This window comes from Triturus cristatus, chromosome 2_1 (assembly GCF_964204655.1).
Source record: "Triturus cristatus chromosome 2_1, aTriCri1.1, whole genome shotgun sequence".
Classification (NCBI taxonomy): domain Eukaryota; kingdom Metazoa; phylum Chordata; class Amphibia; order Caudata; family Salamandridae; genus Triturus; species Triturus cristatus.
The window spans coordinates 3,783,737-3,792,186 of NC_140581.1; positions in this window are offsets into that span (position 1 = coordinate 3,783,737).

The window sequence follows — 8,450 nt, forward strand, 5'->3', positions numbered from 1 at the left end:
AGCCACTTATACACAAAGTGAAAGACTGATACAGATATTTACATATTTAAACATTACTCACTAAGCCATGTATTCACTAAGATACACTTAATCAGTCAGTTATACAATCAATTTTTCAAAAACAAATCATCCATTTAGACACTTATATACCCATTTATTCTTCCATCGACCTTGAGATATACATATATAAAACATATGTAATTTTCAGAAAAACACATCACTGGATGATGTCATCAGTGATGTCATTTGAGATGTCATCAGTGATGTCATGAGTGATGTCACTGACCATGTCATGAGTGATGTAATATGTGATGTCATCAACAGTGCATTGCGGGCGCGCGAGTTATAGTTAGCTGAACTAACTATAACGGGGGAATTTCAATGGTTTTGTACGAGTGAAAAGTCTAGCTAACTATAACGCCCCTGAAACCTATGGTTTTTTCAGTGAATATATATATATGTATATATATGTGTGTATATATATATATATTTTTTTAATAGTAAATCATTCATATTTTAATATTTAACATTACTATAATATAAATTAAATAAATGTACTTATTTAAATATAGACACACATATATATATATTTTTTTGTTTGCCGTTTTATATCGCGCAAACTTGACCCAAAGGTATTAGAGCGTTTAGCATGAGCACCAGTTGCATTACAGATGGACGCATTTTTAGGCACAGGGAGATTAAGAGATTTGCCCAAAATCACAAGATGTTTGAGCCTCTCTCCAGACTCGAACCTGGTTCCCCAGCTTCAAAGTCGGCTGCTCTAGCCAATAAGCCACATCCTCTCCCCATAATATATCTGTGTGTATGTTTATATAAACATATATATTATAACACTATTATAAAAAATATATTTATTTATTTTTAAAGTTTTATATAGCGCGAACATAACCCAAGTGGGTATCAGAGCGCTTTACATAAGAGTTGAGAATCCCGAAAGGCAGTGACATAAAGCAATAACAACCAATATAAGGATATAAGGCAGAATACAAAACCAAGACAGCTGGTGAGAAATAAAAAAATAAAAACATAGAGGAGGGAGGCAATGGGTAATACAATTGCCAAGTAGGCCAAAGTCAGCGTTACATGACAAAGGGTATTAGTTTCTAGCTCAGAGCGGTGTTCATCAGTAAAGATTTCACTTTCCTTTTGAAGGCGATCGAAGAGGGAGTCAGTCTCGTTTCTGGAGTCAGGGAGTTCTAGATTCTTGGGGCAATGCTTGAGAATGTACGATTGTAGGTTTTCATTTTTTTATATTTCTTCAGCTTGAGAAGCAAGGTGCTGAGCTCCTTGAGGTACGGGCACTGTCCGATAGTTCGAGCTTATTTGCCAGGCACAAAGGGGTATTGAAATGCAGTACTTTATAAGTCACACATGCAATTTTTTATTGAATCCTTGCCTCAAACGGAAGCCAGTTCAGAGATTTCAGGGCGGGAGAAATGTGGTTGGATTTCTTGGAGCCGGTGATAAGCCTAGCCGGTGCATTCAGAGATGCTCTGAGGGGGCTAAGCTGTATCTAGGAAGCCCGCACACTGTGCCACTACCATATCCCAACTGTGAGATGACTAACGATTGCACTGCAGATGTGAAGTCCTCATGGGGAAGGAAGGGTTTAAGTTTCCTAAGGATGCTCAGTTGGAAATGTGCTCCTTTGATAGAAGTGCTGATGTATCCTGCATGTTTAAGTTCTTATCCAGCACTATTCCAAGCGATTTCGTCGAGTCAATGATGTGAGGTGTGCAGTGGAGAGCTGAGAGGTTTTTCAAATATTTCTCCACAATGGGGGTTTGCTTGGACGGTGATATAAGTAAGAATTCCATTTTGAGGGTGTTAAGTTTGAGGTGGTTGGAGGTTAGCCAGTTTGGGGTTTTGAACAGGGTTCCGTTGAGTATCTTAATATCTTCAGGGGAAGAGATTTTCATGTACAATTGGGTGTCATCCGCATTCATGTGATATTGGATGTTAGAGGCTTTGAGGATTACATTAAGAGGTTCAATGAATAGATTGAAAAGTGTGCGGGAGAGAGAGGACCGTTGAGGCACCCACAGAGTGCAGGGACTGGAGTTGGATAGAGTTTGACTGGATTTGACTCTCTGTGTTCTGATTTTGAGAAAGGAAGCAAACCATTTTAGTACAGTGCCAGCGAGCTAGATATGGTAGTCCCACTCCAGCTTGTGCAACAGCAGGGAAAGCGTTGAACTCCGGAGGGTTAACATTTACTATTCCTACTTCAGTCTATGCAACAGCAGGGAAAGGTAGGCTTCAGATAGGTAACATTTATTATTCCCACTCCAGGCTGTACAACAGCACTGAAAGGTTTGGACTTCGGAGGGGTAAGGTTTAATATTCCCACTCCAATCTGTGCTTCATTTCAAACACATAACATATTTATAACACAACCCTATTAATTTATAACAAATATAAAACTCCTAATATGAACTTTATTAATTAACTAAAAAATGAAATTATATTTATTAAAAAAAACAATGAACGAGTTAACATGTTTATTAAACCATTTAATGATTATCAATTCAGATAATTATCATTTAATCAATACTTAACTTACCACACTATAACCCCACAAACCTAGCCGCCCACTATTAAAATATAACTCAAATACATTTTAACATAATGAATAATCAACTTATTAATGAAATAATTATATAATAATTGACTTCCCCTATTCCCCTACACACCCAACAGCCAGCACTTAATATAAAACTTTAAACATATAATTATTACATAGGGAATATCTTAGGGAGATGACTAAACTCAGACTATCGGCTACAAGACATAAGATATATGAGACCGGCGATAAAGCCGGGAAGCTTTTGGCATGGCTTGATAAAAGGGAGCGAGACAGAGAGTGGATAGCGCAGCTTCGAACAGGGGATAATCTAGTAGTGACAGACCCACGCGCAATAGTGCATATGTTAGCACAACACTTTCAACAGGTTTACACATCACTGTCGGAGATGTCCGTAGAAGAGGCGCTGACTTATATAAAAGATATTGCAATGCCCAAACTTACACCGGAGGTGGCCCTTACACTGGAGGCGGACCTTACAACCGACGAGCTGCAGGCGGCGATTGGCTCCTTACAATCTGGGAAAGCGATAGGACCTAATGGTATACCCATGGAACTTTATAAAAGGATAGCGGGGACAGTGGCCCCGCACCTGCTGAATAGGTACTGTGACAGTTTACGAGCAGGCGAGCTCCCACCGGATCAGTGCCTAGCCACTGTGGTGACGATCCCAAAGCCGGGGAAACCCCCAGAGGACTGTACCTCCCATTTCCTTAATTATTGCTGAGGCCAAATTTCTAGCAAAACTCCTTGCGATCAGGCTGACCCCACACCTCACAACCCTGATTCATCCGAACCAGTCCGGGTTCATGCCCAATAGGAACACGGCATTGAATTTGAGGCGTCTGCATGGAGTGATGGCCCGAATACCTTATCTGCAAGTGCCAGCCGTTCTTCTATCATTGGACGCTCGTATGGCGTTCGATATGGTGGAGTGGCCCTTTTTGTTCGCTGTGCTGACACACTTGGACTTTGGCCCAAAGTTCTGCGCATGGGTAGGTCTCTTATATACAAAACCGCTGGCGCACGTGACGGCTAATGGTCATATATCCCATGACTTTCCACTGACCCGGGGCACGCGTCAGGGCTGCCCACTGTCGTAGCTGTTATTTGCCCTAGTCTTGGAACCGCTAGAGGCATGGATCAGGTGGGAGCCACTGATCTGGGGTCTTAGGTGGAAGGAAGGATGGGAAGACTGCATCTCGTTGTATGCGGATGACATTTTACTATACCTGGCCTCCCCTAGATGATCCATTCTGGTACTCCTGAAAATATGTGACCTGTTTGGTCAGCCATCTGGGTACACTATTAACTGATCCAAGTCGATACTCTTTATGCTCCAGGGCCCACCACTGCAACTCCCAAAGGACTGCCCACTGCAGATCTCGGGGGACGCCTTTAAGTATCTAGGTATCTATATCACGGCGGACCCGGGCGAATTTGTTAATAGAAATCTCGCACCTCCCCTAGAGCGTTTTATAAGGGATGCAACTCATTGGGGTGCACTGCCTCTGACGCTGCTGGGAAAGGCAGCGCTTTTTAAAATGATGACGCTGCCTCGTTCCCTTTATGCGTTGGAAAATATACCGTACCCAGTGCCACCTGACTACTTTAAAAAGATAGCGGCTCAGGTTTCCAGGCTGTTGTGGGGGAGCAAACCTGCACGCATAGCACAGCACAAATTGAATACAGGGTGGTATGATGGTGGCATTGCACTCCCCGACAGACAACTATATTATTGGACGGCCCAACTGAAGGTAGTCAATCAGTGGATACACGCCCCGCAGACAGATCCTGCTTTCAAGGCAGATAGGTACGGACTGGGGGTTGAAGGCATGATGTCTGCACTTTATAACAAGAAGCGTACACCAGCGGTAATCGGACCCACAAGGCAGTCAGTCAACCTATGGCATGAAGCACACGCTAAATTAGGCTGGAGGGGAACAATAACCCAACTTACCCCTCTGTGGGACACACAACGTTTGGGCGGCCTTAGGAATTACAAAGGATTTGATAAATGGGACGCAATTGGTATATCCACGGTGGGTGACATGTGGCACAAGGGAGAGGTGATTACATTTGAGCGTCTTCAAACTCAGTATGAATTAGCGCCCTCTGAAATCTTTAGATATCTGTAGATAAAACTCGCGTTACAGGCGGTCTTGCCATCCGGGACTGAGGTGCCAGAGGCCACCCCCCTAGAGGATAGGCTGCTGACAGACTGCATGAATAAGTGGGCGACTTCCTTTACCTACCGAAAATTAGTAAACAATTTACCTGACCCACACGTGGCACTCAGAGAAAAGGGGTCCCGGGACATGGGCGACTTCGAGGATTCCGAATGGCGGGAGGCGCTGGCCTCCCCGCGGGAGGTGGGAATACCCTCAAGACTTAAATTAGTGCAGCTCAAAATTCGACATAGAACCTATTATATACAAGCCACACCCTTCACAAAATAGGGTCAGCATCGCACCCATACTGCCTGAGACGATGTGGGGCGGAGGGTACATTCTTCCATACTTTGTGGGAGTGTCCAAAGATCATGGAGTATTGGGTAAAAGTAATGAGGACTATATCACAGACGGTGGAGGTGTTGTTAACGCCAGAACCCAGGAGATGTTTACTAAACGTGTGGGAGATGAACGATCTTGCGCGCCCGGCACAGGGGTGGGCCACAGGGGGGATAATGGTAGCGAAGCGCAACATCGCACAAAAATGGGGTGCGGGAGAGTCACCAACACTCACTGCATGGTGTAGGGATCTGGATACTGCCATGGTGGCCGAAAAAGCAGTGTTTATCAATCGAGGATGTCCTCAGAAGTGGAGCAGGGTCTGGGGGGCCTGGAATAAATTCAGGGGATACATCTGTGAGCCACCAAGGGTACGGGCGGAGGGGGAGTCTGAAGATGAAAATGACGGGGAGATGTGAATTTATTGGATGGAATGTTGTCCTCTGTTGCGATGTATGTAATATCAATACGCCAATTGCCGAAAAACCACTGATGTCTGGATACAATGCTTATATGTACTATCTGATTAACTCGTGCCTTGATTACAATTACAATAAAAAGATTTTTTTTAAAACATATACTTATTACACAATTTACATGATTAATAATCAATTAAATAGTACATTGTTAATTCATTTTTACCTAATTAATTTCCAACCCTATACTCCTACAAACCTAACAACCTGCATCAAATATAGAACTAAAAAATGTAATGACTACACAATTTACATAATTAATAATCAATCAAATAATTATGAATAAATGAATAATGAATTGTTAATTAATTAATTAATTATTACTTAACTTCCCACCATAAAACCCTACAAAACCACCAGCTCGCACCAAATATATAACTTAAAAAATGTAATTACAAAATGTACATATTTAATACATCAATTACAATAATTAATAATTGTTTATTAATTATTGTTTTATTGACTTCCCACCCTATACCCCTACAAACCCAGCAGCCCGCACCTAATATATAACTTAAAAAAAATAATTATTGGGGGAGGAGCCAAGATGGCGACCGGAGCAGACGCTTGAGCGCCCGGCTCCGTCGGTCCGTGGCCTCGGACTACTATCCTGATCCCCATCCTCGCCGATTCTCGAGGTGCACCGTGTGCGAAGACGCGCTGACCGCGCTGCTGCTTTCCCGGAGTCTCAACCCGCCCGGATGCCCGAGTTCTGGGTGCTTTTGTCCTCGGCACTGAAACCTTGCGCCCTTACGGCCTTTGCCGGCCTCCTGGAAGCTCCGCAGTTACCGGACCAGCTAGCGCTAACCTGAGCCCCGCGGCCCCGATCTCGCCTCGCACCTTGGATCGTTGCCGGATGAGCCCGGGGAGAGACGGCCGGACACCTTCTGCACCCTGTGCCTGACGGGCTGGAGCTGTTGGGTGGGCCCCGGTGCGGTGAGTCTCCTGCCCCGCTCTGAGGACCGGGCTGCGGGGGGCTGCTGCCCCCTTTGCCTATTGCCTAGCCAGCGGCGAGGGGGACCGGCGAGAAGATAAGCGACTGTCGGCCTTTCCTGTTGCGGCGTAGACCTGCGGGGAATTGACCCCTTGCCACGACCCCCCCCCCTGGCCATTGCACCGTATAGCGGCAAAACATGGCGTTGAGTGCCTGCTCGCGGCTGGGGGGTGATACTCCGGTCTCGCCCGCTGCCCACTTCGCCCTCCCTCTTCCGGACACCAGCTCTACAGTGCCGTCCCGGATTGCTGCCGATGTTGGGGCCCAGCTTCCGCTGACATGCGGCTCCGTTCTGGCTGTCCTGCGGGACTTTCAACTACAGATGTGCGCTGGCCTGCAGGCGCTGAGTGAGAGGTTTGGCCCCATACTGTCGGCTGCGGGCCGTGAGCGCACTGTTTGTCATCCATGGGGAGTGGGTCTCCCGGTGCTCTTGTCCTCTTGCGGGGGCGCAGCGGCGGTGTATGATTGTGCTACACTGGTGCCTTCATCTAGCGCTCCCGGCGCCCGGGGTCCACCGCTCTCCACCTCAACTGCGGATACCTTGTCCCCCTGGTCATGGCTGCCTGCTTCACTGTTCCCTGCCTCACCGCGTCCGCGAGGCTATCCTGCTGAGCGCTACCTAACGGCTTCGAGGGACCGTCCGCGGTGGCCCACTGCTGCCTTTTTGTGGAACTCCTGCACCTTACTTGCCAGGTTTGGATTCTATGTGGTGCAACGAGGGACCTCAATCGGTGGTCGGCGGCCATTTCGTGATCCTACTTCACTATCCTCTCACAAGCGGCCATCTTGTCTTTGTCTGCTCGGGACACAGGGCCTTCACGCAGGAGCTGGTTTAATCCCAAGCCCGCGATCGGGCCAGGGCTAGACTGACTTCTATCGCTATGGTTTATGGACGGGCTGGCCTGGGACTGGGACTGTATGTATGTTTTGCGTGCACTCGTCGCGACTTGTATCCCTTGCTTAAACTGTGGTGCCATGGTATCTTTGCATGCCGTTTTTTGGCGTAGAGGGCTCTCAGTGTGTGGGGGCCATAACTGGCTGATGGTTCGGGGCGCTCTGGTGTCCTGTGGGCTCCTCCCCACCTTCTTTTCTGTTTTCTTCCCTTCTTTACTCTGTTCCTACTTTCTCTCTTCTCTATATTTCGGGTTCATTGGGCGACAGGCACTATGCTGGGGGGGGGGTAGGCCGTAGCCTCCGCATTGGTGTAGGGTGGGGGGGTTATACTCTGTTCTCAATTAGTTCTATGGGCCTTTCTTCTTTTATGTCTCTGTGCTCTACTTTCTTCGATTCGGGGTCCGGGTGTGGGGTGGATCTAGTGGGGGCGGCTCTGGAGGGGCGCGTACTTGCTCATGTGACTATCCTGATATATCTCTGCACCGCCTCACTGATTGAGATTTTACTCCCATTGTTGTTCTTACTGATGTTGCTGCTCGCCCGTGTGGTGAAGCTATCTTGCGGACTCGAATCTACTTTGCTCTTATCCTTCATTGACTTTTTTTCTCTGATAAAATTATCAAAAAACGTAAAATTAACCTTCACCTCTCCTTCCCCGGGTTTCAAAGATATCTCCAGTATGTAACTCATAACCTGTTGTTAATCCTGATCGTTGATGCACGGGGGCTGTAATGTGGGTATCAGTGCTTTACTGTATCGTGGCCGGCCTGACGGTTGTAGGCCCGTATTTGTTCTTTTAAGATGCACGAATAAAGGTTTTTAAAAAAAAAAAAAAAAAATTATTACACAATTAACATAATAATCAATTAAATAATTAATAATAAATTAATAATTAATTGTTAATTAATTGTACTTAATTATCTTCCCACCCTACACACCCAATAAATCTAGCAACCCACTACAAACCTATG